Genomic DNA, 25,445 nt, shown 5'->3' with positions numbered 1-25,445 from the left:
TGTGCGCAAGGCATCCCGGTCCAGATAGGGCCGCAACTGGCGCACCAGGCGAACCTGGGCAAAAGCCCCCCTGGTCACGGCTCCTATATGATCTTCAAAACTGAGCCGCGAATCCAGGAGGACACCCAAGTTGCGAGCCCTATCGACAGGGGGTAACACCTCATCCCCCATCATTAAAGGTGGAATAGGATGATTCACTCGAGATGCCTGTATGCGCAGCCACTCAGTCTTGGCAGGATTGAGTCGGAGCCTGTTTCTCCCCATCCAAACCCGAACCGCCTCCAGGCAACGGGACATCACATCGAGGGCATCACTGAGCTGGTTTGGGGTGGAAAGAAAAAGTTGGGTATCATCGGCGTACTGATGATACCCCACCCCAAAACCACGAATGAACTCACCCAGCGGCTTCATATAGATATTGAACAGGAGGGGAGAGAGGACCGACCCCTGAGGAACTCCACAAACGAGAGACCTCGGGGCGGACCTCTGCCCTCCTGTCAACACCGACTGCGAACGGCCCAAGAGGTAGGAGGAGAACCGCTGCAAAACAGTGCCCCCCACTCCCAACCCCCTGAGACGTCGCAGCCTATATTATAGGCTATTCTAGAATATTCTATTGCAATTAAAATTTAAAAACAGGATATTGATATGTATTAGTGAAAATATATTGAAAATTTTGTTAATTGATTAGGCTACAACTAGAAGTGTATTAACTTGACTATTTTGACTATGTGATCACTAAGGGAATCAGAGAGGGAATCCCTGTTGATGCAACCTAAACTATTTACAACTTATTTGTTATTTTGACTACCCAACCACCATATTGCTTCACAAATACATGTATATGTAAATATTAAAAAATCAATAAAACTTGTATTAAAATATGCAGATGAGGGAAATCTATTGTAAAATGTGTATAAGGAGAAAAACACAGTTTAAAGAATAAAGTGAAATGGAGGCAAAGCAATCTGATGGAAATAAACATTTTTCTGAAAGTGGAAAGAGGTGTAGGTCATGGAATTAAAAACAAAAGTAATAAAATGACTGTCATGAAACTGAAGTGAGAAAATCCTGGAAGGCATATGCTAGAATACTATATGAGATAGACATCACTTTTGACATGAAAATCAGAATCACATAGGGCCAATGTTAGGTTATTTCGTACAAAGAGGAATATACAGTAGATGCAAATATTAATGCATTGAAGATCCAAGTAGTTGTATCTGACAAAGAAAACAGACTATGCAATTGCAAGCCATGTGTAAGTGGCAAAAACCCCCAGAGCAAACAGCAAATTTTTGTATCTTGATAGAATATTTACTAAAGATTGGTAAAGAGATGGAGAAACTTTAAAGATGTTCAAATGCTGATAAAAATGCAATAAAAGTAGGTGGCCAGTTAGAAGGAATGAGTCTTTACAGAAAGAACCAAAACCAGCTGTGTTTGCCTCCATTGTTATATGGGAAGTAAGAGCTGGGCAGGAAATCCAAATAAGAAAAATAAGTATATAGCAATGTCACAACAGTTAAATAATTCTATTCTTACTTATTGATAAAAAGTGTAGATGGGAACAAAAGTTTCTAGAGGAAAAGGCAACCCAAAATGTAATGTGTTGCATTGATCTTACAACAGCACAATCTGAATACCAAAGCTAATTAATTAGCGGGAGAAAACAAACCCTTCAAATTTGTTGTTTTTATTTTATTAATTGCATGGTCGAGATTTTCAGCTCTCTCAAAAGAAAAGCTGCTAATATAGAAAGATTAATTGAGACATATATTACTATTAACCATCCTGCTCTCTAATTTCTGGAAGTGTGTTCCCACTTGGGCTTCAAAAGGCTACCACAATTTAATTAGTCTCTCTATGTGTCAAATTGAAACATGCCTCTAAAACGAAATGATTAAACTGGTCATTTCTTTTTTTAAAACAAGTTTTATTGGTTTTTCAGTTAAAATCTACATATTTAGAAAGCATCATGATGACTGGGTAATCAGAGATTCAGTAACAGAGTTTTCAGTACATAATTCAGGTTACATTATCAAAACATCCTTCTCAATTTCCCTTAACATTTCATACAACCAGTTTAAACAAGTAAATTTCTAGAAATAGCATGGTCAGTTGAAATACTTGTCAATTCAATTTCATTGAAATATATATGTCCTGTTATTAAAGTTTACCTAATTTTAATTATATTATTCAAATTTAGCCTTTAATATTCCAAATAATATTCACAACCCAAATTTCCCTTATTTAATTACAGCAAAAACTATAGCATCTAACATGTACGCAGTGGCTGAGTAGCTATGTTCTACCTAATAAACATCGTCTGTTTCACATCCTAATACATCACACGTTACTGACAGGACCACAGCCTATGTTTATCAATCTACAACTATTTATACACAAGCAGATTCTGTTTTAAATTTTAGCTAATTCTTAATTCTTAAATAGAATAATCAAATGTCTTTTAACATCAAAAGTGGGATCTATAAACCAAATTTCCATTATGTCAGTGCACAAATTATAATGTCTAAAATAAGCCTAATAGATACATAAAAACATTCTAGTTCTATCTCATAAACATTTTCTATTTTAGATCCTGATAGATCACTGATTACTAAAAGGATAACCTTTGATGGTTCTCTAAGTACTCACTTTTTAAATCTAACTCTGGGTTTCTTTTTTTGCCAATCAGGTTTCCAAACCAAGGCCTTTGAATTGCCCGATAGGTCTCCCTTTGCTCCAATACATATTATTTGAATCGAAGGAGGCCATCTAGCCATCAGTGATCCACAAAATCCAAACCATTTGTAATCATTATGTTGTTGCCCTGTTAGTTCTAGTCTCTGTATTTGCTCTAAAAACTTTATCTTCAGTTCGGTCTGGATTCCTCTTCCATCTGGGTTCATCTGTTTTAAGTAAGAGTCTTATCCAATTTTGTAATTAATGCTTGGCTATCCAGGATTTCAGAAAACTGTTTTTGTTGATCTTCCACATCCTCTATGTTAGCATCACTATCTTGTGCATAGTATACTTCTAAAGTTATAGGCTCTTTTGATGGAGTCAAAAGTTGAGTATTAAGTTTTCCCATAGTTTGTTGTTGTTCCTTAAGGTTATTTGCCATAGTGATAGTTCCTTGTACTTTTAGAGTTGTCTGTTCTTTGGATAGTTGTCACAATAGTAATATCTTCCAATTTTGTTATATTCTGAAGTATAAATTCTTTAGTTGCAATCTGGGTTTCAATTTGTGACTTAAGGTTGGCATGTAAATTACGGTATTAAATCTGGAGATAGACATCTCAGTGATTCTGTAGATTGTTTCAAGTATGAGGTTATAATCAAGCAAGGTTTGTGGCTGATCCTTCTCCATTTTGTAATAATTATAAATAGTCCTTGGTGGAGGCTATGTTTCAAACAAAAAACAGTAAGAGTCCACCTCCACAAGTCTAAGCCAAATTCATCTCCAGCTGTTTCAGGTTTTTATCTTAATGCCAAGGTCAGTCCAAAATGTAAGCAAGCTTGTTTGCCAATAGTATTCACTAGATGTCCCCAAAATACTTTAAATCCTTTTCAGACAGTATCTTATTTATTTATTTATTTATTTATTTATTTATTTATTTATTTATTTATTTATTTATTTATGTCCCCTTTTTTAGACTAATAGGTAGAATAGTCCATTTCTGTAAATATAGGAACTTTGGGCCAAAAGTAGAAAGGCAGTAAGTCCAATAAATCAGTATAATTTAGTAGAAGGCTGTTTCTTTTCTCTCCCAATGTAGACAAATGCCGCTCTTAAGGAGGGTGGGGAAAAAAATCCCTCCCCTCTCTCCTTGCAGGGGGAAGCAAATTCAAGAAGCTTTTGACAGGGAAAGTAGACAATTAGGAAAACAAGAAGGCAATTCTCACCCAGTTTTCAAGTGCTTTCAAGTGCTTGGTTGTGGTTTTGACTTCGGCATGAAACGGCTAAATGATGGGCCATGGGAGTGGCCGATCTTTTCTTCTTCGGTTCAGAGAGTAGCTCCAAGCCGACAGAAGGACCGCCGTCCTTCTACCGCTGACTGGAGAGACCTCTCCCCCGCTCATCGCCCCTCCAGGGTGACTTTCAACCCCTTTACAGGGGCCCCCCGATGAAGAAATCCAGGTGACACGAGAAGAAATTCCCTCGCGTGTCTGGGAGCACTGAAAGTCCAGAACCGGAAGCCTAAACTGGTCATTTCTATAGCATCACCCCTTCCCTCCTGTACATAGCCATATATATAGTAAAAAGCATTCAGAGATTTATTTTCCCTATGATTTTATTTAATACGTATGAATTCCAGTTGGCTTCTCTTCCAGTTTATGTCAGATTTAGAACTGGTTAACCTTAACCATAGATCTATACCTGTATACCTTCAGGCAATTAACTGAGATGTTACTGGACCCCTGACTTAAATCAGAAAAAATGGTGTTAGTTCTATTGCAGTCAGTCAGTCTAAACAAGTTCAGAGAGACAGTTTGGAATAACTGTTAAGGCACCAGGCTGTAAATTAGAAGACTGTGAATTTAAATCCTAAAGGAAATCAACCCTGTTTTTGGAAGGTCAGATTCTGAAGCTGAAACTCAAGTATCATGAGATGAGAGGATTCATGGGAAAAGATCCTGATACTGGAAAAAAACTGAAGGCAAAAGGAGAAGGGGATTGCAGAGGATGAGATAGACAGTGTCATCGACTCAATGAACATTAATTTAGGCAAACTCCAGGAGACAGGGGGGCTTGGCGTGCTAAGATCCATGAGGCTGCAAAGAGTTGGACATGGGTTAGTAACTGAACAACAACATGAGTTCGAAACCCACCTTAGGCATGACTGGATAACTTTGGAACAGTCATTCTCTCTAACGAAGGAAGTAATGTCCCAAAGGTGCTTTTTCAAGAGGCAACAGGATTTTCTTGTTTTTCTTTGAAGATGTTTCGCTTCTCATCTGAGACACTTCTTCAGCTCTGACTAGATGGTGGGGAATGGCAGGATTTATACTCCTTGCAGACAGCTGGTCATTTGCATTCTTTTAGTGAGTGGTTGAAGCCCCTGGAGGCTTCACCTCCTGCCATTCCCTACTATCCAGTCAGAGCTGAACAAGCTTCTTAGATAAGAAGTGAAACGTCTTCAAAGAAAAACAAGAAAGTCCAGTTGCCTCGTAAAAAAAAGCACCTTTGGGACAACCATGGCCTGGATGACTAAGAATCTCCACAGACGAAGGAAGTAATGGCAAACCACTTCTGGGGAAAAAAAGAGCCTCGTGAAGAAAACTGCAGGGACTTGTCCAGGCAGTTGCTAGGAGTCAACGCTGACTGAAAGGCACCAATAACAAACAAGTTTACTCCAAGTATATCATTTACAATGTACTGTCTGTAAGACTTGGTTTAAAATAATGATCAGGACTGTGAAGCTCACAACTTCTTTTCGACTACATTTTCATTTATAGCCTTATTTAAGAAAACAACAAGAGGATGATTTTTTTCCTTCCTAGCATTTTCCTGCAGGTGGAGGCTCCACTTTTCTCCGACCAATTGAGTGTTGATTTATTGGTTGCGACAGCAACAAGAATTCCCATCAAATATCTACTCTTTTTGCATCCAAGTTATTTTGTTAGTGGAATGACAGATTCTCCCAGTGCTCCAAGGCAATATGTTAAGTCAATAAAGTGAGTTCCTGACTCTGGCCAGACTGTAGATAATCTCAGAAAAATCATATTTTACTGGAAACACACTTTTTAAAGTTAATTTTTTTTATTTTAAATAAGAGACATGCAGACTAAAGTAATACTCCAAGGAAATCGAGTTTTAAATCAAATTGCAAAGTACGCTGTGAAAAATATTTTCTCTCTCTTAAGCTAAAGGAAATCTTTGGATATATCTTCTGCTTTTTTCTTTAACCCGCTCCACTACAGGTAGTCCTTGACTTAGGACAGTTTGTTTAGTGACCATTCAAAGTTACAATCACACTGAACACAGTTACTTATGACTGTTTTTCACAGTTATGATCTTTGCAGCAGCCCCATGATCATGTGATCAAAATTCAGATGCTTGGCAACTGGTCCATATTTATGATGGTTGCTATGTCCCAAGGTCACACATAATCACCTTTTGTGACCTTCTGACATGCAAAGTTAATGGGGAAGCCAGATTCACTTAACAACTGGGTTACTAATTTATCAACTGCAGTGATTCACTTAACAACTGTGGCAAGAAAGGTTGTAAAGTCGGGGCAAAACTCACTTAATAAATGTCTCACTTAACAACAGAAATTCTAGGCTCAATTGTGATCATAAGTTGAGGACTACCTGTATTATAATCATTTGTTTGGACCAAATGGAATTATACTTAGAGTATTAAAACAAAATAATTACCAATTAAAACATTATCAGAATCTAGTTTACCTTACCTAAATTCATTTTTTACCTTTTCCATTCTCAAACAAAATTTTATTCTTCTGAATTCACTGGGATTTTGGACAACTACTATTCTTCTATTACTATCTCACATAACTTCCCTTAATTTTAAAACTTAAAACATTTTCACAATGGTTTTGATCCTAGTGGTTCCCCCACCCTGCTTTTAAATCGTCATAAATCTCCTATTATTGTACAGGATAGAATTAATGCTTGGACATCCTAATAGGAGCAAAGAGTTCAGGATCCAGACAGCTTCAATTTTCTCCAAAGGTGCCTAAATTATACACCCATCCATCTATCTCTAATAGTAAAAAGGTAAAGGTAAAGGTTCCCCCGCACATGCATGCTAGTCGTTTCTGACTCTAGGGGCCGGTGCTCATCTCCGTTTCAAAGCCGAAGAGCCAGCGCTTGTCCGAGGACGTCTCCGTGGTCATGTGGCCGGCATGACTAGACGCCAAAGGCGCACGGAACGCTGTTACCTTCCCACCGTAGTGGTCCCTATTTTTCTACTTGCATTTTTACGTGCTTTCGAACTGCTAGGTTGGCAGCACTCGGGATTCGACCCGCCAAACTGCTGACCTTCTGATCAGCAAGCTCAGCGTCTTAACCCACTGAGCCACCGCGTCCCTTATCTCTAAAGTACTATGTCCTTATTTATATTACTGTTTCTCTTCTGCTGAATTTAATTAATCATTTTATATAATGGATGTGGTGGTTCTTAATACTTGACTAATTTTTATTTTATTATTATTATTTATTTATTTTATTACATTTATATACCGCGAGTTAAGAAAATAAGATGATTTTTTTTAAAAATCCAGAAAAATAAATGCACCATCCAGATATTGTTCAAGGCTTAACATTCTTTGGTTAGTGAAATTTCCTAAATGTATTATGAAAACACAGTAAGTGCATTTATCCATTCTTTTGGTTTACATATTCATTAAGGAACATAAAACAATTGAAACCTTTCAGTCACAGGCACGAAACCATATTAAATATGAATCAATTGCAGGGGAAATGGTATCCTATAGAAATAAAGGGTAAAGAGGTTGAGGAAGACTTGCAGTATTTTGAAAAGATTATTAAATTCTGAATCCGCTTGAAGAGGAATGAACAGCAGGACTTAAAATAATCATAACATAATACATATATTATTGAGTTTCTTTTTTTCTCTTGCTTGTAATCCCTGATTCTTGGAGGATGAAATATATTAAAAGTGAAAAAAAATCAGCAATGTTCCTTCTACCAGTAATGAAGTCATCAAGAAAATGCCCAGGGGAAAACACAGACCGTAGAAGGAAGAGATATTTAACTAGACTGCAACCTTCCTTCCTTCCTTCCTTCCTTCCTTCCTTCCTTCCTTCCTTCCTTCCTTCCTTCCTTCCTTCCTTCCTTCCCAATATCTAGTGTATTTTTGTTTACAGCATTTTTGGCAAGGAACAGCAAAAACAGGAGTTAAAAAGACAATTGTTCTTTCTATTGTATAACATAACATCTGGATATTTCCTACTCTCTCATTAAAACTGACAAAAAGGATCAACTAGTAGTCACAGAAAATAATTATCTTAATGAAACACCCTTTGAAATGAGTGGAGAGATGATGGATAGAAGGCAGAAGCAAAACAAACAAATAAGTATCTCACTTCATTGAATGTTTTTCTCATAAGCTAAAATTTGCAACAGCTGTTCCTATGGTATTTCTAAAAATTCTTGCTATGTGAACCATTTGTCCTTCAGACGAAGTTGCTGTGGGAGTAACAGTCCACTTGGAATCAGTAATATATTAAGAAGCTTCTATCCAGAAGGCAAAATAAATGCAAAAATGTGCTATTATTGAAAAAAACAGAGCTGTATTATTATTATTTTCTGTTCTTGAGAGTTTTGAACGAATCCAATTTTAAAATACAAGTTATGATTGTCTTCCATGAAAATATATTTAGGTCAACCAAATCAAAACAGAATCTGTTCTAAACTAGCGCTGATCAGGGAAAACCTCTATTTATTAGGCTTAAAAATGCCATTTGTCATTAGCCTGTTCTTTAATAGAAAATTGGTCCACTGAACCGGAGAATGAAATTTCAAAAGTTAGGTTTCAGTTTTAAGTCATAGTGTGTGTGTGTGTGTGTGTGTGTGCGTGTGTGTGTGTGTGTGTGTGTGTTTGTCTGTTCATTTGTGCATGTATGTATATGTGTCTGTGTCTTTAAATTTATGGATATATTGAATGTAGATACTGCAGTCATTACAGAAAGGCACCTTTTAACTTGTGTCTGACTGCAAAATTTAAGGCACCTTTTAACTTGTGTCTGACTGTTCTCTAGATCAGTCAAAACTAAACTCAATAGGCAATACATATATAAAAAATCTCACAGTTGTTTTCTTTAGGTAAATGGTCTTGTTTCATGCATCTTCATACTCTCATCTTTTGTTTTACATAAAATTCCATGAGATTGTAGTTGTTCCTATAATAACAATGGTCAATTAAATAATAATACAGAACGTGTAGGTTCATGCATATTCCTGGAACATTTGATCCCATTTTTCTAGCCTCTATAGTTCTACTCTTAAGATCCCATGACTATTTATGCTGAACTGTGATTGTTCCAAATGAAAGAAGCATCTACTGAACTAGAAGGTCAGTGGAACATACTGTATTAATTTCACCCCAATCTTACATATCGCAAGAAAGCTGAGTTTGCAAAGGTACAAATCACTTTTTTTCAGCAACAAAGTGGCTGTGCCTTTGGAATTGAATTGCCATTTATTTTCATTATACTCTGATTTCAGTATTAATTCTCATGCATGAAAAATGGAATGAGGGAGGAGGAGGAGGAGGAAAGAAAGCATAATGAAGCACCAAATCTTTATCAAGCTGGTAAACATATTTCCTTCATGCTCAGTGAAGGAAATATGAGAGGCTAAGGCAATAAAAGTGGATTTCTCGTCTTTTCATAGCAAACATACAGTAATATGAGTACACTACATACAAAGGGCTACTAAAATAATGGAGGCAAAGAGAAGCTTATTTCCTCCTTTTTATATGTGTGCATGCCCAATTTTTCTCACCATGATTACTTGTAGTAGCTCAGAGTAATTTAATAAGAAATTAATGCTTATAAGAGGCATTCATTACTTACAGGTTACTTTATGAGTTTATGCCAATGTTTGCTGTTAATTTTTATCCATCAAAATAGAAAGGGATTAACAGAAAGCATTAACAAGCTTTTACAGTATAGAATGTGCAGCATCTTTCCAAATTACCAGCAAATTATAAATCAGATCTTTCTCCATCAACTGCACCATGAAAATCATGGTGATCTGAAGATAAGTATTAGGAAGAGGTTTGTTCATCTACATTTACGCTTACTGAAGTTTACTAGATTCTGAGTCACTATTTCTCAGTCTACCTCCTTGTGAAGAAATTTAGAGGAGGGAATATAGAGCTCCTTGGAGAAAAATCAGAATATATATTTAATAAATGAAACAAAAGAACAAAGTTCACTAAGAGAGACCTAGTGAATTATTTTATGATTTTACAATGACTTTGCACACAGTTGTTGTTTGGTCACTTCCAATTCTTCACGACCAAATGGACATCAGATTGTTATTATTATCTGTCAGAAATTCCTTTTTTTGAGTGTGAATTACCCCAAAACTATCAAATTATATGTCACATCCATATTCATATAATTCATATAATTCATATAATTCATATAATTCATATAATTCATATAATTCATATTCTGTAATTTGATGGTAGATTTTTTAGCACTCTATGTAAAATCCATGAAGACCCATGTTTTATCCCCAAAGTTTAGTATTGGCATGATTTTAATTGAGAGGTGATAGCCTATACTGTAAATTTGGAGGAGCCTTCATGGGTTGTGTAAGGGAGAGAAATAGCAAATAAAGTTCAAATTCGGGATAATTCATTTCTCACTTATAAGATCTGACATTTATCTTCATGCCAAATTTGGAGAGTTCAGCGATTTAAACTCTCTCAATTGGGCCCACAAGAATTGGGGCCCTTAAAAAAGAACCAGTGTTTGTAAAGTATTGCAACATTCTTTGATCACTAGGATTACATTACTACAAAACCTAATTGCATTTGAATGAAGGTCTATGGGTTCTTTATTGCAGCTCTGTCTAACACAATTATATGAAATTCATTCAGAATTTAATGTCCACCAGCTACATAAGATAATTTTGCTGATGACGAGAAAACAAGAAAGGCAAAAGGTCACTTTAATCAGAGATACTAAAATTATTTCTTAAAGTATTTCCAAACAACTAGGTAAAACTGTGTGGATTTGTTTCATGCATATTCAGTATCCTATTCTGTGGTACCCCATTCTTCCTTTTTAAAAAATCCACAAGACTATATAGTCTTTTCTATGATAACAATGGTCAACAGAGTAATAACACTGAGCTTTAAACTGGCTCAATACTTCTTAAGAATGGGTTTTCCCCCCACGACTTTTGCATAATCTTTCTTTTAAAGTCTAGCACACACTGGAAGTTGAGAAATAGAAGTTGTTGGGTTCAAAACCCTCCCCAGGCCCATTAGAAATTTTAAAAGTTTTTGATAGTGAGGCCTGGCAAATTCCATGTATTTCATGTTCAATCATTAAACATACCGTAATAGACCGTTCAAATAGAAATGTGTGTATTGCATAAACATATACACTGTGTAAATAAAATCCTGAAAAATTTTGCAGAAAAGTCTAGGAAAATGTGATTGATAAAAAATTAGTCAAATCAAAACAGAACAAAGAGAAGCAATGTTAAAATTACAATTTGTTAACAATCTTTGAAGGTCTCTGGATAGTACATGGAATGTTTTGAGCATCAAATTTAGCTTGCTCTCAAGCTGAAACACTTTGATTTTATTGAAATGTGCTTTTTACTGCTCCTTTTCATGATTTACTAATCAATTTATCAGGATTTCTAATCCTAAATAAGGATATACATTCACTTAACATACAACCAGTTTGAATTGATCATTTTATGGCCATAAAAAAACCAAAAGCATTTTACAAGGGGTATAGAATTTCAGCATTATTTAACAACATTTTAAATCAGGTTTACAAAAACATTTATTACAGTATTAGGGCCTTCATCCTGGAAATAAATGAAGACAGGTACAGTTAAGATAATGGACAATTGCAGTTTACTCAGCTCCTGCTTCTCTAAAATATGATGGAGGAAGGATGGGTTGGTGGATGGCACAAATAAATTGAGGTGGCCAAACTTTATTAGGTGGGAGATTGTACTTTTTAAAATGTAAGAAGAGATGTAAAGAATGCCATGAATATAGGGAAGAAATTTACCAAAAAAATCTCAGACTGATATACAAGAATTTGATTATTATGGTCTAAACATTCTGAAAGTAAAGGAAATGGCCAAACACTGCTGTCAATAAAGCTGTAGGAATTACCTGCAGAATTAATTAAAACCTCAGAAAAGGATGCAGTTAAAATGCTTGATTGTAAGCAAATATGGAAAACACAGCAATGGCCCAAAAAATGGAAAAGGTTAGTTAATATTCCAATTTCAAAAAAAGATATTGTTAAAGAATGTTTAAACTATTTTTTAAATGACATACAAGATGTTGTGATCTTTAGCAGTTTATGTAATGAAAATTGGCAAATATATAAGGTAGATTTAAAAAAGGCAGGGGCATCTGAGATCACATTCCTAACCTCTGATGGATAACGGAAAAGACAAGCAAGTTCCAAAAAGACATCTAGTTTTGCTCTGTTTGTTATGCAAATGTTTTTGACTTCATAGACCATTACAATTTAATAAGCTGGCCCTTAAAAAGCTGGATGCATCAGACCATCTCATCATCTCCCTGAGAAATAATGTCTATGATGTCCCAAAGGTGCTTTTTTAAAAGGCAACTGGACTTTCTGATTTTTCTTTGAGACATTTCTCTTCTCATCCAAGAAGTTTCTTCAGTTCTAACTATGAGCAATGGAAGAAGGTATGTAATCAACTAAATGGTTCAACTAAATGGGAAAGAAGTATACCAAGACTGCATACAGTTCTCATTTATAAATTATAGGCAGAACATGTTATGACAAATGTTGACTAGGAAAAATATAAATTGGAATTTACAAGCTCATCTATGCTGCTACTACTCTAATGCCAGGAAGCAAGGAAGACTTATACTTCTTGTTGAATATTCAAATAATGACAATAATGATGGAAACAAGATGTTGAAGTAATAAGTTGAATATAGTTGAAGGACTATCTTTCTAAGGTCAAAAATTTCTGGGGATGAAAAAGGAGGCATGCCTGCTTGGGAGAAATATTATATCCACTTTCATATAGCAGTTTTTTCCTCTCCACGCCCCCTGACCACCCCCTTCCTGGAACCAGATGGAAATCGTGTAGCTCTAATCTTGCTCCCACCAAACCACATCCCAGCCATGTGCTCAGAATGGGTTGTGCTTTGTTGCTGTCCTACAGCTTTAATGCACAACCTAAGGAATATGTTTGGTGGATCCCTTGGCTGAAATTCCAGCTCCACTTAATAACATCCATCACACAAAGTTTTTATCAATTGGCTTAGTGGTTACTCCATTTTTGAATTCTCACTATATCATCAACCAATATAACTTTTTAATTCCTTGAAACTATAGGCAGATAAGTAGGTTTATCAACTACTAGACAGAAGCAAAGAAGTTCTGTATTTCTTAGCTTCCCTCCAGTGATTATCTGGAAACTTATGTTGCATAAGTGTTGCTGAAAAGCTGGCATTTGAGAATAGGGATTTAGTTGTGGAGATTGGTGAAGGAGCTAACGCTATCATAATAATACAACTCAAGAAGAAGAACTGAGAAGAAGACTCTTGAAAGGAACTGCCAGCTAGGCAGGCTACAAAATAAGAGATGACTCCTTTCATTTCCACTTCCAATTATATGCACAAACCCAGATACAAGTAAGACAATTTCAGACCTTTGTAACCGCCAGTTCAACTAGTTAACCAATTAAAAGACAGAGAGACTATGGAAGTCAGAGTTGCAGTTTCTCGCATGGCAAAAAAGGAATGAGAAAAGAATGTGTAAGGATGAAAACTAGATTAAGATAATAAAAGACAATAATAAAGCAACAGAGTTACTTGGAGCCACAAATTTGCCACTATGGATCACAGCATTTTAGGCCACTTACTCCCTACAGATTAATATGCTCTATATTACCTACAATAGTGTTTGGCGGCAGGATGACAACACCTTGTTCAGACTGGAGCATAAAACCCATCTTTAGGCTATCTCACTGTGGCAGAATGGATGCAAATATTGTGTGCTGTGAAAAAGTTCTCTGGAAATGGTTAGCAAGCAGTCCCCACACCAGAACAAGGATCTTTTTGAATTTGCCCAATGACCCATCCATACAAAATACTTAAGTGCAGAAGCATTACATTGAAAACAAACACAGGTTTTGCCAGTTGCAAAATATGTCTGTGAAAGGTGGACCAGTAGACAGGCTGAATAAAGTAAAATGGATATATTTGAATTGTGGTGCTAGAAAAAAATAGTTGAGAATTTAATGGACAGTGACCATCAGGACAGTAGAAGCACTAATAATGAAGTTAAAAGCCTGAGTATTTTGAATTTATACTGTAATGCAAAAGCAACAGTCACTTGAAAAGATCCAAGAGAAGACAAGGTGACTACGATCAATGACTCATGCCTGAGCTTACATGAACTCAAATAAGCTCTTACTCATAGACAATTATGGTGAAATGATGTGCATTGGTTGCACAGTCAGAAGTGACTGGATTGAACAACATTGCATGAATATTAATTTTACAAGACAGTTGACATTTTTCTAAATTGTGGCATATTCACATCCCAACCACTAGCTATTATTTAAAGCAAAATAAAACTTCAACACATCTGTTCCCAAAAGACAGTATCATGCACAAAATTTGAAGAAGTGGCTTATTATTCTTAGAAGTAGAAATCAAATTAAATCAGATTTCAAAGCAGACTAAACCAAAGCCTTAAGTTGTAGTATAAATCACAGCTTTATCAGGGATGACCATCATGTAATCTAAACCACCTCCAGAATTATCCACCTTAATACATCCCCTTTTTAAAAAACTTGCAGGCATTCAAAATAGACATTAGAGATATGGATTCTAGTCTAGTACATGACATAGAAAGAATGTGCAATTAACAAGGGCTATCCACTAACTTTTCTCCCTGTTCAATTTAAACATTTTCATTACATTCAAATTTCTTAAGCTTTGACTTTCAGAGGAAGTTTGATTGAATATAGCATTCTAAACCTCAACCGAATAAGAATTAAACGGGAAATACTGTAAGAAGTACCTTATAAAGAGCTTTTTAAATTAAAATCAGAGTGGAAGCTGAGGGGATAATGAATCCATTTTTAAAAGGTATTACAGCCAAGTCTCCCAGCAGCTTTAGTGATTTCTCCAAAGAAGTGTAAAAGTGTGTGGGTTCAAAGTCTATTGCAGAGACTTCTTCTGTAAATATCTCCATAGGAAGCATTGTACCTTTTACTATTTAAATCTAAGAGAATGCAATGTTATTTAAACAAAGAGTACCTAAGCAAAAGGAAAGATAATTGCTGAGCTTTTTATACGGAAACTTAAGTAGTGAGTGATACCATTCAAAAAAGGTACAGCACAATGAAAACTCCTTGAATTGAACTTTTGCCTTCTGCAATGGAAGCCTTGCTAAGTGGCTTAATTTACTTTTCGCGAGTAGATTGCTGAGATGTACATAAAATCAATCTTTGTTGGTTAGGTTTCTCTTCTCTCCTTCCAACACAAGTCTTATTCCTGGTGCATTAAAAAAAAGAAGCAGCATTTACATATATTTATATATTTGAGAACAGTGATATATTTGTTCTATTATCTACAGACCTACAGCCTCTTCATCAAATTAACAGATGTCTATTTATAGCTGATTATACTGTAGGAATGATCTAATAAAAAACTGACAGATTGATAAAGCACTGTCAGAATCTTTATTTTCTTCTTCCTCTCTTCTTTGGAAGGCTTTTTTTTGTACATGAAGCAGAGGAATGCCAGGGTTTAAATACTGCAAATATAAAACATAAGTTTCAGGGCATAAAATACTGTAGACTTTTAGGAATGAATGCAACCCATCCAGCATTGCAAGCCACAGAAATAGGTACATCTTTTCAACAGAATGTTAAGCAATAAAGCAATACAGTAGAACTAATTAGGAACTCTAGTGGTTTGGGAATAAATCAGGATTTGAAAAGTAGATGGGCAAAAAGACCAAAGCACAGCAATGTATGAACAGTAAGCAAAAAAAAAAGGCTGTAGATAGCTTTCTGAAATTCTTCTAATTCCTAAGAATCAACCTGAGCCACGCTGTTTTGTAACTGATCAAGGATTCATAATTTTCAAATTCCTTCTGTGTCCTTTTGACCATCCTCATATTTGTGATGCCAGAATCCGTATTTTGTCTCCAATGAGCTACTTTATCAAATCTTTTCCTTTCAATGCAAAAACACACAAAATTTTAAATCTTTAAAGTGCCCAAGCAGGTAGAAGCCTTCAAATAACCTTGGCTATGCTCCCAAAACAAACAAACAAAGCAAGCTCACATCTGGTTTGTCCTTGGATAGGATTTCATCAGGAAATCTCAGGGCCACAGGCTTGATTGGAAGTCAAAAGACTTCCTGGAAAACAGCAATGCTGCTAGGAAAACTACATGGATGTATCTATGTGATCTCCAGGAATTAAGTATAACACATAGAAATTTTATTTTTATTTTTTACTCAAGGTATTTTTCCATTCCACAACAACGAGTTCCTTCAGGCCTTTAAGTCCACAACTGCCCTTAATTTCAAACAACCTCTATCTGATAGAGATTTGCCCAAATAAAATTAAATATTCTTAAAATATTTCTTAAAATTAAATATTCTTCTTCTTGTTGATTCAAATGTTAAATGAAAACTGCAATAAGCCATATAAAGAGATTTACATGCAAAAAGGTCCTTCTATAAAATATGGAAAGCTTTCTCTGGATTGGAAAATGCAGATATAAAATAGACACACATCTAAACACAGTTTTTCTTCATCCTCACAATACTACTTGGTAAACAAGTACAAACCTTGGGGAAGTAATAGATTTTTTTTATGCTGACTACTATGCTTTTTTCTACATTTTTATGGAATAAGAATGTTGATCAAAGTAAATATCTGGAGACGTAATTATATATTTTTGCCAAAATATTATTTCCCAGATCATTTTTTCCAATGGCTTAAATTTTTTAATGGAGAATTTTGTAGATAATATACATTTTATTTAAGGCCCCATTAAGAAGCCAATGGAGCAAAAGGACAGAATTCATTTTTTATTAATCACAGTTAATATGGAAACCAGTATTTTTGCAACAGATAAGGGAAAAATGGTATTTATATCAAATTGTTATGACCTAACAGATGAATATTTTATTACCTAATTGATTTTTCAAGGAACAATGGGTCCCACAGGAGGAGTAGAAGTGAGAACATTTATAGAACAAGTGCTGTTATCATCTCAACATTTAGATAATATATATATAAAACCATATGGGCATTTTTGGAAAACAGCTGACCTATCTGAAGCTCTAAAAATATTTACCTGCAAAACTTTCATAGTGCAGGTAGTCCTCAATTTATGACCACAATTAAGCTCAAAATTTCTGTTGTTAAGTGAGTTTTGGCATTTTGCAACTTTCCTTGCCACAGTTGTTAAGTGAACCACTGTAGTTGTTAAATTACTAACGTGGTTAAGTGAATATATGGCTTCCCATTGACTTTGCTTGTGAAAATTGGCAAATGGTGATCACATGACCTTGGGATTCAGCAATGGTCATAAATATGAACCAGTTGACACACATCTGAATTTTGATCGCATGATCATGGGGATGCTGCAAAGGTCCTAACTGTGAAAAATGGTCGTAAGTCACATATTTCAGTGCCGTTATAACTTTGAACAGTCACTAAACAAACTCTTGTAAGTCAAGGACTACCTGTATTATAATGTGCTATGTCCATGCAAAACATCGACTGTCTTTGAATATCATACCAGTTTTACGAGCAATGACCATGAAATGGGATTATTTGAAAAATCAACTGCAATTGGGCATTAGGAAATACTTCACAAGGTCAGAAGTTCATGGATTCTACTTTATTGGAAATAAATAAAGAACAGCTAGCCATTTCTCCAGAATGCTGTACAATATAGGCTAATTCCACATTTTGAATTAGGAATGATTGGACTAATGATTGAAACATAACTTCTAGCTGATTCTATGGTATGTACATCTTCAAATCTTCTACCAATATTCTTTAACTTTGGCCACTTTAAGATGTATGGACTTTAGCTCCCAGAATTCTCCAGCTAACATAGGGGATTCTGGGAACTGAAGTCTATACATTTTAAAGTTGCCAAATTTGAAAAACAGTCCTATACAAAAGGATCTTTGCGACAGTTTTAGTTAGCTGACTTAAGCATACTGTGTTTTTTTCATGATTGGAGAGGAAAATGTTTATTTTCTCTAGCTTAAATAAATTACTTGTTTGCTGGGAAAAAATAGCCTAATTTAATCTGGAATACTGCTGCTTGACCATAACAGCATAAAACTATTTATGGGGGGAAAAATAGCCTAACATAATGTGTAAAACTGTTGCTTGACCTTAACAGCATAAAACTATTTTACAACATTTATTTTAAGTTTTTTAATCATTTTAAATTTGTATCTCTGAGATATCTTTTTTTTAAAATGATTCTCCCAGAATATCTGATCCAAAGAAGTATAGGCAGTTGAGCAGTTGAGTAGAGCACATTAACCATGCCATCTGTTTATACCTTTCCTGTGATATCTTACACTTGCCAACTCAGAAACAAGCCTAAGTGAGCTGAATATGACTTACTCCTTAGCATATGTGTAGAACAGAATCAAATATTCAGGTGGAAATTGTTTTCCCTTGAATGAAAATCAAATTGTCATTTTTTTTATTTTCTTATATGGCCACCCGCTCATTGTGTCCAGTTATGCAATACTACTTTTTCTTAAACCCTCATAGCACTATTCTATAACAGTAGAACAAAATTGAAATTCCCTTCCCATTTAACACAGGGATCAGTAATCTTTGTTGGAGAAGTTTTACTGGAGCCTACAAAGACGCAGACAATTTTTTGAGCAAAGGAAACATGAGCAAACTTATTGCAAAGAGAAGAGAAACCTTATCACCTCACACCTAGCAATTTTCCTCCAAGTTGCTGCTTCACTACCATCACAATCTACTTTAGGATCACAAAGAGGGCATGAAGCATTCCTACTACAAGTGACTTCACTGCACATCTGACAGCCTGCCACAGAAGAGACTGATGACTTGCCAGAAATGGAGATAGGTAGCAAGAATTGCCAGACATGGCAGACATTACAGGAAGCTGCCTGGGATTATGAGATGCCCATCCATGATTTATCAGTTCCATTTTAACCTAAGTGTTTCTTGCCCTTGACAATTTTAAGATGTGTAGACTTTAAATAACAGGATTTCTGTGATTTAAAGTCCACACACCTTAAAGTTGTCAAGGGTGAGAAACAGGGACCTAAAAATTCTGTTGGACCATATATACATGACATTTAATCCAAAATCCTATCTTCCATAGTCGCCATCCAGATGCCTCCATTGATCAGGCAAGAGTTTTTAATTGTCACTTGGGAATAATTACTGCAGTTAAAGCACATTATCATCAGCTCATGAAATCTATTTTTCTCTGTTCAGAAGTCTCAGCAGCCACTGAGGAAGAATGGACCATGGGAGGTTCCCTGAGTGCTGTCTCAGAGTGCTCTATAAAGAATACAGTCTTGACCATATTGTACATAAAACACTGCAATAAAACCAACATTCTGTTTGCTTATATTATGGCTTGCTACTTTATCATATTACAATGTACGATTGTACAGTGTATAATATTTTACTACGTACATAAAATATCCAATAGAAACTGCTTTCAGAGAGCACACAGTTAAACTATGGAATTCACAAAAAGCTGTCAGCTTAGACAGCTTTAGAGAGGCAAGATTAGACATATACAAAAAGGATATAAATGATTACAAGCTTTACTGCAGGTTAGCCAAGATTCATTCAGCTCAGTTATAAAGCAGCTCATTTTATAAGGTTGTACCACAATACCCATCCATCATTCACCTATGTTTTTCACATTTCCTCTGTACAGAACAGCAAAGCAGTGCAGGCAAAGCACATGGGGAAGCCATGTTCTATTGATGAGGAGATTAGAGACGCTCTTGCAATTTGCTGTCAGTGCCACTGACTCCCTCTAAATCAGGGGTGTCAAACTCAATTTCATTGAGGGCCACATCAGCATTGCGGTTACCGTCAGGGGGCCGGGTGGGTATGGCCAGGGTGGGCGTGGCCTACTGGGTGGGCGTGGCTAGAATGTGTATGGCCTACTAGGTGGGCGTGGCCAGCTCAACATCGTTCTCATCAAGGGTGCCTATGGGGGCCTGGGCAGGAGTGGGACAGATCTGAGGGTCTCTGGCAGAAGGAGGGTCTCTGGGCCAGGGCCAAGGCAGTGGGGGCCGCTCCCTCACTGTTTCCAGGATGGCTTCGTGGGCCGCATGAAACCACTTCGCGGGCCGGATCCGGCCCCCGGGCCTTGTGTTTGACATGTCTGCTCTAAATGGAAGAGCTACTACCACAGAAAGCCATATTCCACCAACATGTTTCTTCTCCAACCAGAGATTATGGAGTAAATCTGAGAAATATCTATTGCTTGTGACAGCTTCTCTCTCTCTCTCTCTCTTTTTTTTTTTTTACTGAAGAGAGATTTGTGTGGAAAACCAACCACGGGAATGGATACAAACTAATAATACAATATACCAATAATAGAAAAATTGGTCAAGTTGTTACAGGATTGAGTAAACAAGGGAAAAATCATAGAGCATGCACTTTTACTAAAGAGGTTAATCATTATTAATTGACATTGATCAATATTTACAAGTATGTTATACAACCAAGCTTTTAGCAGACTTTTTCCACATTTCCAGCTCCATCAAGCATTTCAAATGCTGAATAGCCACTGTCAATTACAGGGAGTTATGAGTAAAAATGGAAAGTCCTGGCATGCTTGTTGTTATAAGATATATTGCAGGGTTGCCCAGCTCAATACCTGGTTTTTGCTGGGAATTCTGGGATATGGAAAAAGGGAAGCTGGCATATGTATCCTTGGGTATGCCAGAACAGTGTTAAATTTCTTCCTCTGCACATCAAAATCAACAATTCTCTGCTTGACCTTTCTGCAGGTTTTGTCTAAACCCAATGTAGATAGGTAACAGTATTGTCAAACTATCAAACAAAACAAATCATGGTACATACAGTAATTAAATTATTAACAATAGGAACATGGGAACTTAATAATTTAAACTAATATACAAGTAAAGTTGCTTTGAGTTAGGGATCAACTTTTAGTATCCTTGATGGATCTTTATCTTCTATCAGAATTTCAAGGTCAGTCAGGAAACAGACACCAAAAGGATTAGTGTATAATAACTATTTTATTATTGCAAAGTATACATAGCAACAGAATGCTGGATCTTCAAAATCTCTAGAATTCCGCCTCCCATACTAAAGAGAATTACGTCTGGTATCCCCGAGTTGCTTTCTCACCCCCTGCTCACTTTATTTAACATTATGTTTATACTTCACTATATTTTCTTGGAAACCGACGTGGTTTATCACTGCCTTTTTGCAAGGTGTTCTCAGACTATCTAGTCTAGCTGTACAACCATAATATTCGCTGGTTATTTAACATCCAAATACTAACCCTTTGTAACCTCTGAGTCTATATCAGTGATGGCAAACCTTTTAGAGACCGAGTGCCCAAACTGCAACCCAAAACCCACTTATGTATCGTCGGGTGCTGGGTGGCCGTGGCCCATTGGCTGGGTGTGGCCAATTGGCTGGGTGTGGCCTATTTGGGTGGGCGTGGCTACAGTGGTAACAGAAGACTGGGTGGGACTAAAAAGTTTAATCAGTCAATTCCAACTTTGCGAGATCTTTTTTTTTCCCCGGAAGAAGTTGAAATTGATTAATTGATTGAACTTTTTTTTTTGCACACAGCGGTGGAGGCCTAAAACGAAAAGGTTTTATAAAACCCAGCTGAAAGCCTAGGACTGGGGCGATGGCACCCGTGCCCACAGAAAGGGCTCTGCGTGCCACCTGTGGCATGCGTGCCATAGGTTTGCCACCATGGGTCTACATGAATTCAGCCAAGTGGTGTCACTGAACCCAAATTAAACAGTTGCCTTGACTGTAATAAGCAGATGAATTTCTAAGAATTGAAAGTGTAGCAATGTTGCTTAGCAAGCTAATTGCATGCATTTTATTCTTTCTATGATTAGGAAGATAAAAGATAATGCTGAGATCATCATTAACAGTTGAAGAAAATAATGGAGACCTAGGCCCACTGCCAGAAATGTGGTGGAAGAACCCAAGCATGTAGAATAGAAGCAGAGAAAAATTGTGCAGTGACTCAATGTGAAGCAACTGCTTCTAAATATAAAGGCACAGATGTGTCTCCAGCAGTTAACAATTTAATAAAATTGCAGGCTGCTAGGTTACTTTGCACTGTGCAGGATCCTGATACAATGCAGTTGGTTTTATTTCTGAAATGTAGACTTGAACAATGTCAGCAAATATTTGATTTACTACCATAACTACAAAATAAAAAGGCACCCTAGAATATTTCTGAGAGTGCAAGACAATCCCTTTGCTGTGACTTACTCCAACTTATATTTGCATATTAGAGACAAATCCATTAGGTTAATACATTTTCTATGTCTGAAAATACTATGCGAGTTACTGTATTTTGCCATGTTTCTTCACTGGTTGATGCTGTTTTTCTGCTGCAGTACTGAAAATTAAATAATGCTTGAAAATACTGAGAATAACCCCTATGTTATAACCAGGAGGCCAAATACCTCCCTAAACAATACTGATAATAGTTCAATACTTAAATCTTAACAAAACAACACACATAGCTGCAATCCAACCAGACTGCCAGCCTCTTTTGAGTTTGTGTTCTTGCATGAGATCTAGCAAGATTTCAAAAACGAGTTTGCTGGAAAAAAATGCCACTGTATAATTTGTATGATGCTTGTTGCAATTGTTTCAATGGTAGGTAACTCAGAAAACCCAATAGCTTTCCTGTTCTGTACATCTATTTATTTATTTATATTTGTAAAATTTATTGGCTGTCCTTCTTACCACAGGGTAACTCTGGGCAGCTTACAATCTAAACAGAACCCCAAGACTTTTCAGCCTAGGAAATACATAAACTTCCCAGCACCGTTGAGATTAGCAACCACTTGACTTCTAGCTAATGTTTCCAAATAAAAACATGAGATCCAGTAATTTATATTTGCAAAATTGGGGGGGAGAGTTGATGCTGTACATTCAAGTACCATCAAGCCTTTGACTTCTTTACAAGATCAAGCATTGCCTTCTGAACTCCGAAATATATTTATACTTAGCATTTTTTTTGAATATTTTTAATCTTTGAATTCTATTTTAATTGTGTTTGAAGGATTTTTCTTTTCCCCATCAGCAGCATTATAAATTGTAGCAACTTTTATTTTCACTTATTCCTTATTATGATTCTCAAATATCAAACCTGTTCTGATTATACTGTTTTTCTTTCATTCACCCTCCTATGTCGTAACATTCTGTAGAAATTAATTATTCCAGGTAGAATTATAGATGTTGGTGTAGTCCTTTCTCAATTTCAGACACATTTTAATTATCAACCTACTGTAGTACTAGAAATTGCATTAAAAATGATAAAATACATATACACTATTTTAATTTTTTCCTCTGAGAGAGAAAGAGATAGAAGCATAAGTTGATCCTTGACTGCATTAGGTTATTGATGTGACTGAAGATTAATCATGCACAAAAGTTACTGGTAAACATCTCAACAAATAGATTTCTTTGATATTGTCAGACATTTAATCAGTGCATCTGGTTAGAATCTCTCTACTCTGTCTAGTTGTAACTTACATGGCCAGTGTTCAGAATAAAAATAAGGATAGCTCCTGGCACATTTAATTTACAGGAAAATGAGTTAGGATGGAATCAGAGTTCCTATTAACAGTGAAAGAATTGAGTATGTTCAAGGGGAAAAGGGAGAAAAAGCAGCAAGTAACTTGGCAGCTGGAAAGTCTTAAAATAAGATTGTTTTTCCTACAGGTTATGCCATATTAGAAGAATGTGCACATACACATACCACTTGTGACAGATTCCCCCGCCCCCGCCCCTTAGGTTAGAGTCTTACAAAACAGCCTTTTCCCCCTCTGGCCTGATTAGAAAATAGCTCTAGGAGGTATACTAAAGCTTCAGCTGTATAAACAATAAAATCAGAAGTATATTTGAAAAGTCCTAAGATCTCTCAGTAGGTTGCATTTATTGTTTACATTTCTACATATGGGATCAGAGGCAGAAAGATATTTGAAGTAGAAGCAAAATAAGGTGTCCCTTAATAAGGAAAAGAGATACTTTATTATATTCCCATATTTTCTGATTTTTAGAAAACATTGGGAGGCAGAAAAGCAGAGGTCTACAGGAGATAGGAATGTCTATAACATGGTTGGTTTCCATTTGATCTTCTCGTGACATAAGGCAATATAGCAAGATGCTCATACATAAGTGTGTACGTAAGGCAGCCTTTTCAACCATGGTGAGCGAGCTAATTTGGTGTAGTAGTTAAAGCCACTGAGACAGAAACTAGGAGATTATGGGTTCTTGTCCTGCCTTAGGCACAAATCCAGCTGGGTGACCTTGAGCCAGTCACTGTCTTTTAGCTCTAAGAAGAAGGCAATGAAAAAAACACTTTTGAAAATGCTACCTAGAAAACTACAATTACTTGTCCATGTTGTTGCCAAGAGTCAAGACTGATCTAAAGGTGCAAATAGTAATAATTTTTAAAAAGGGCAGCAGTAGAGGAGAATCTCCAGTAGTCCCGCAGGTGAAACTCCTATTTGCCATTCTGATAAAACATTCTTAATGATTCCCTGTAGTTCCATGTTCAAGGAAATAGATGTGGCTCATCCATATTAAACTTTAGGAAAATTCTAAGACATTTCCATCTGCATTTCATCATGATGAAATCGTAAGTCATATCACTCATTTTAATTTCTACGTTTTAAAACTTTGTCCTATGGGTTGTGTATTCACTTCAGAAATCTTAGAATAAAGAAAAAAATATGTAAATAGTTCCATGATGAAGAGTTGATTATTATTCTTATGCCTGAAAATGGAAATTTACATAGATATAATTATTTTTTCCATATACTGTAATGGACATGGAGAAATCAAAGGACTGACCACCTAACCCTGAAGACAGAAGGTATGGTATATTCTTATAACCTTAATGTATTTGTATGAACCGTGAATTTTTTTCCAGGTAGTTGTTTTATCATCTTGTCCCATCTTCATCATCAGAATACTGATTTTTCCTCTCTATGTACTTTCTCAATATGCTAAGAACAAAACGCAATAATTCGCCACTCTTTTCCTGAACTGCTATATAACGATAACACCAGTGGGGGGGAAAATGAACTAGTTTGAGCAGTGCTTTTTTTGTAAAAGCAAAAGGTGCCGGAACTCACACATGTCATACAACCCGCCTTGCCTATCTTACAAGGTTCCATCCAAAAAAGGTGCCAGAACTCCGTTCTGAGCATTCTATGAGAAAAAAAGCCCTGAGTTTAAGAATGACTACATTGGTTTTAAAGTAACACCATATAACATGCAGACTTTTCATTTATTTTTAGTGGCCTTAGCAAGTATACAGTGCTGATAATTTGACCATAAGATGCTGGTTAAACAGGAGAAAAGGAAGGGAATTTTTATGGTTTTTGGATTCTTCAGAGACAAAACCCTCAATTATACCTCCAGATAGGTTAAAAAAAACACCAATTGGATAAGA

The 25,445-nt window shown here is 36.1% G+C and overlaps 1 protein-coding gene across 3 annotated transcripts in view; it reads right to left on the bottom strand.

Moving 5' to 3' along the window:
- The window catches only part of PPM1L (protein phosphatase, Mg2+/Mn2+ dependent 1L), a 188,274-nt gene that overhangs the window by 131,273 nt on the left and 31,556 nt on the right, over positions 1–25,445 (bottom strand). The window lies entirely within an intron of this gene.

Source organism: Vipera ursinii (assembly GCF_947247035.1).
Source record: "Vipera ursinii genome assembly, chromosome: 5".
Lineage (NCBI taxonomy): Eukaryota > Metazoa > Chordata > Lepidosauria > Squamata > Viperidae > Vipera > Vipera ursinii.
Note: the sequence above shows the minus strand (reverse complement) of the source record. Positions and strands in the feature narration are given on the sequence as shown.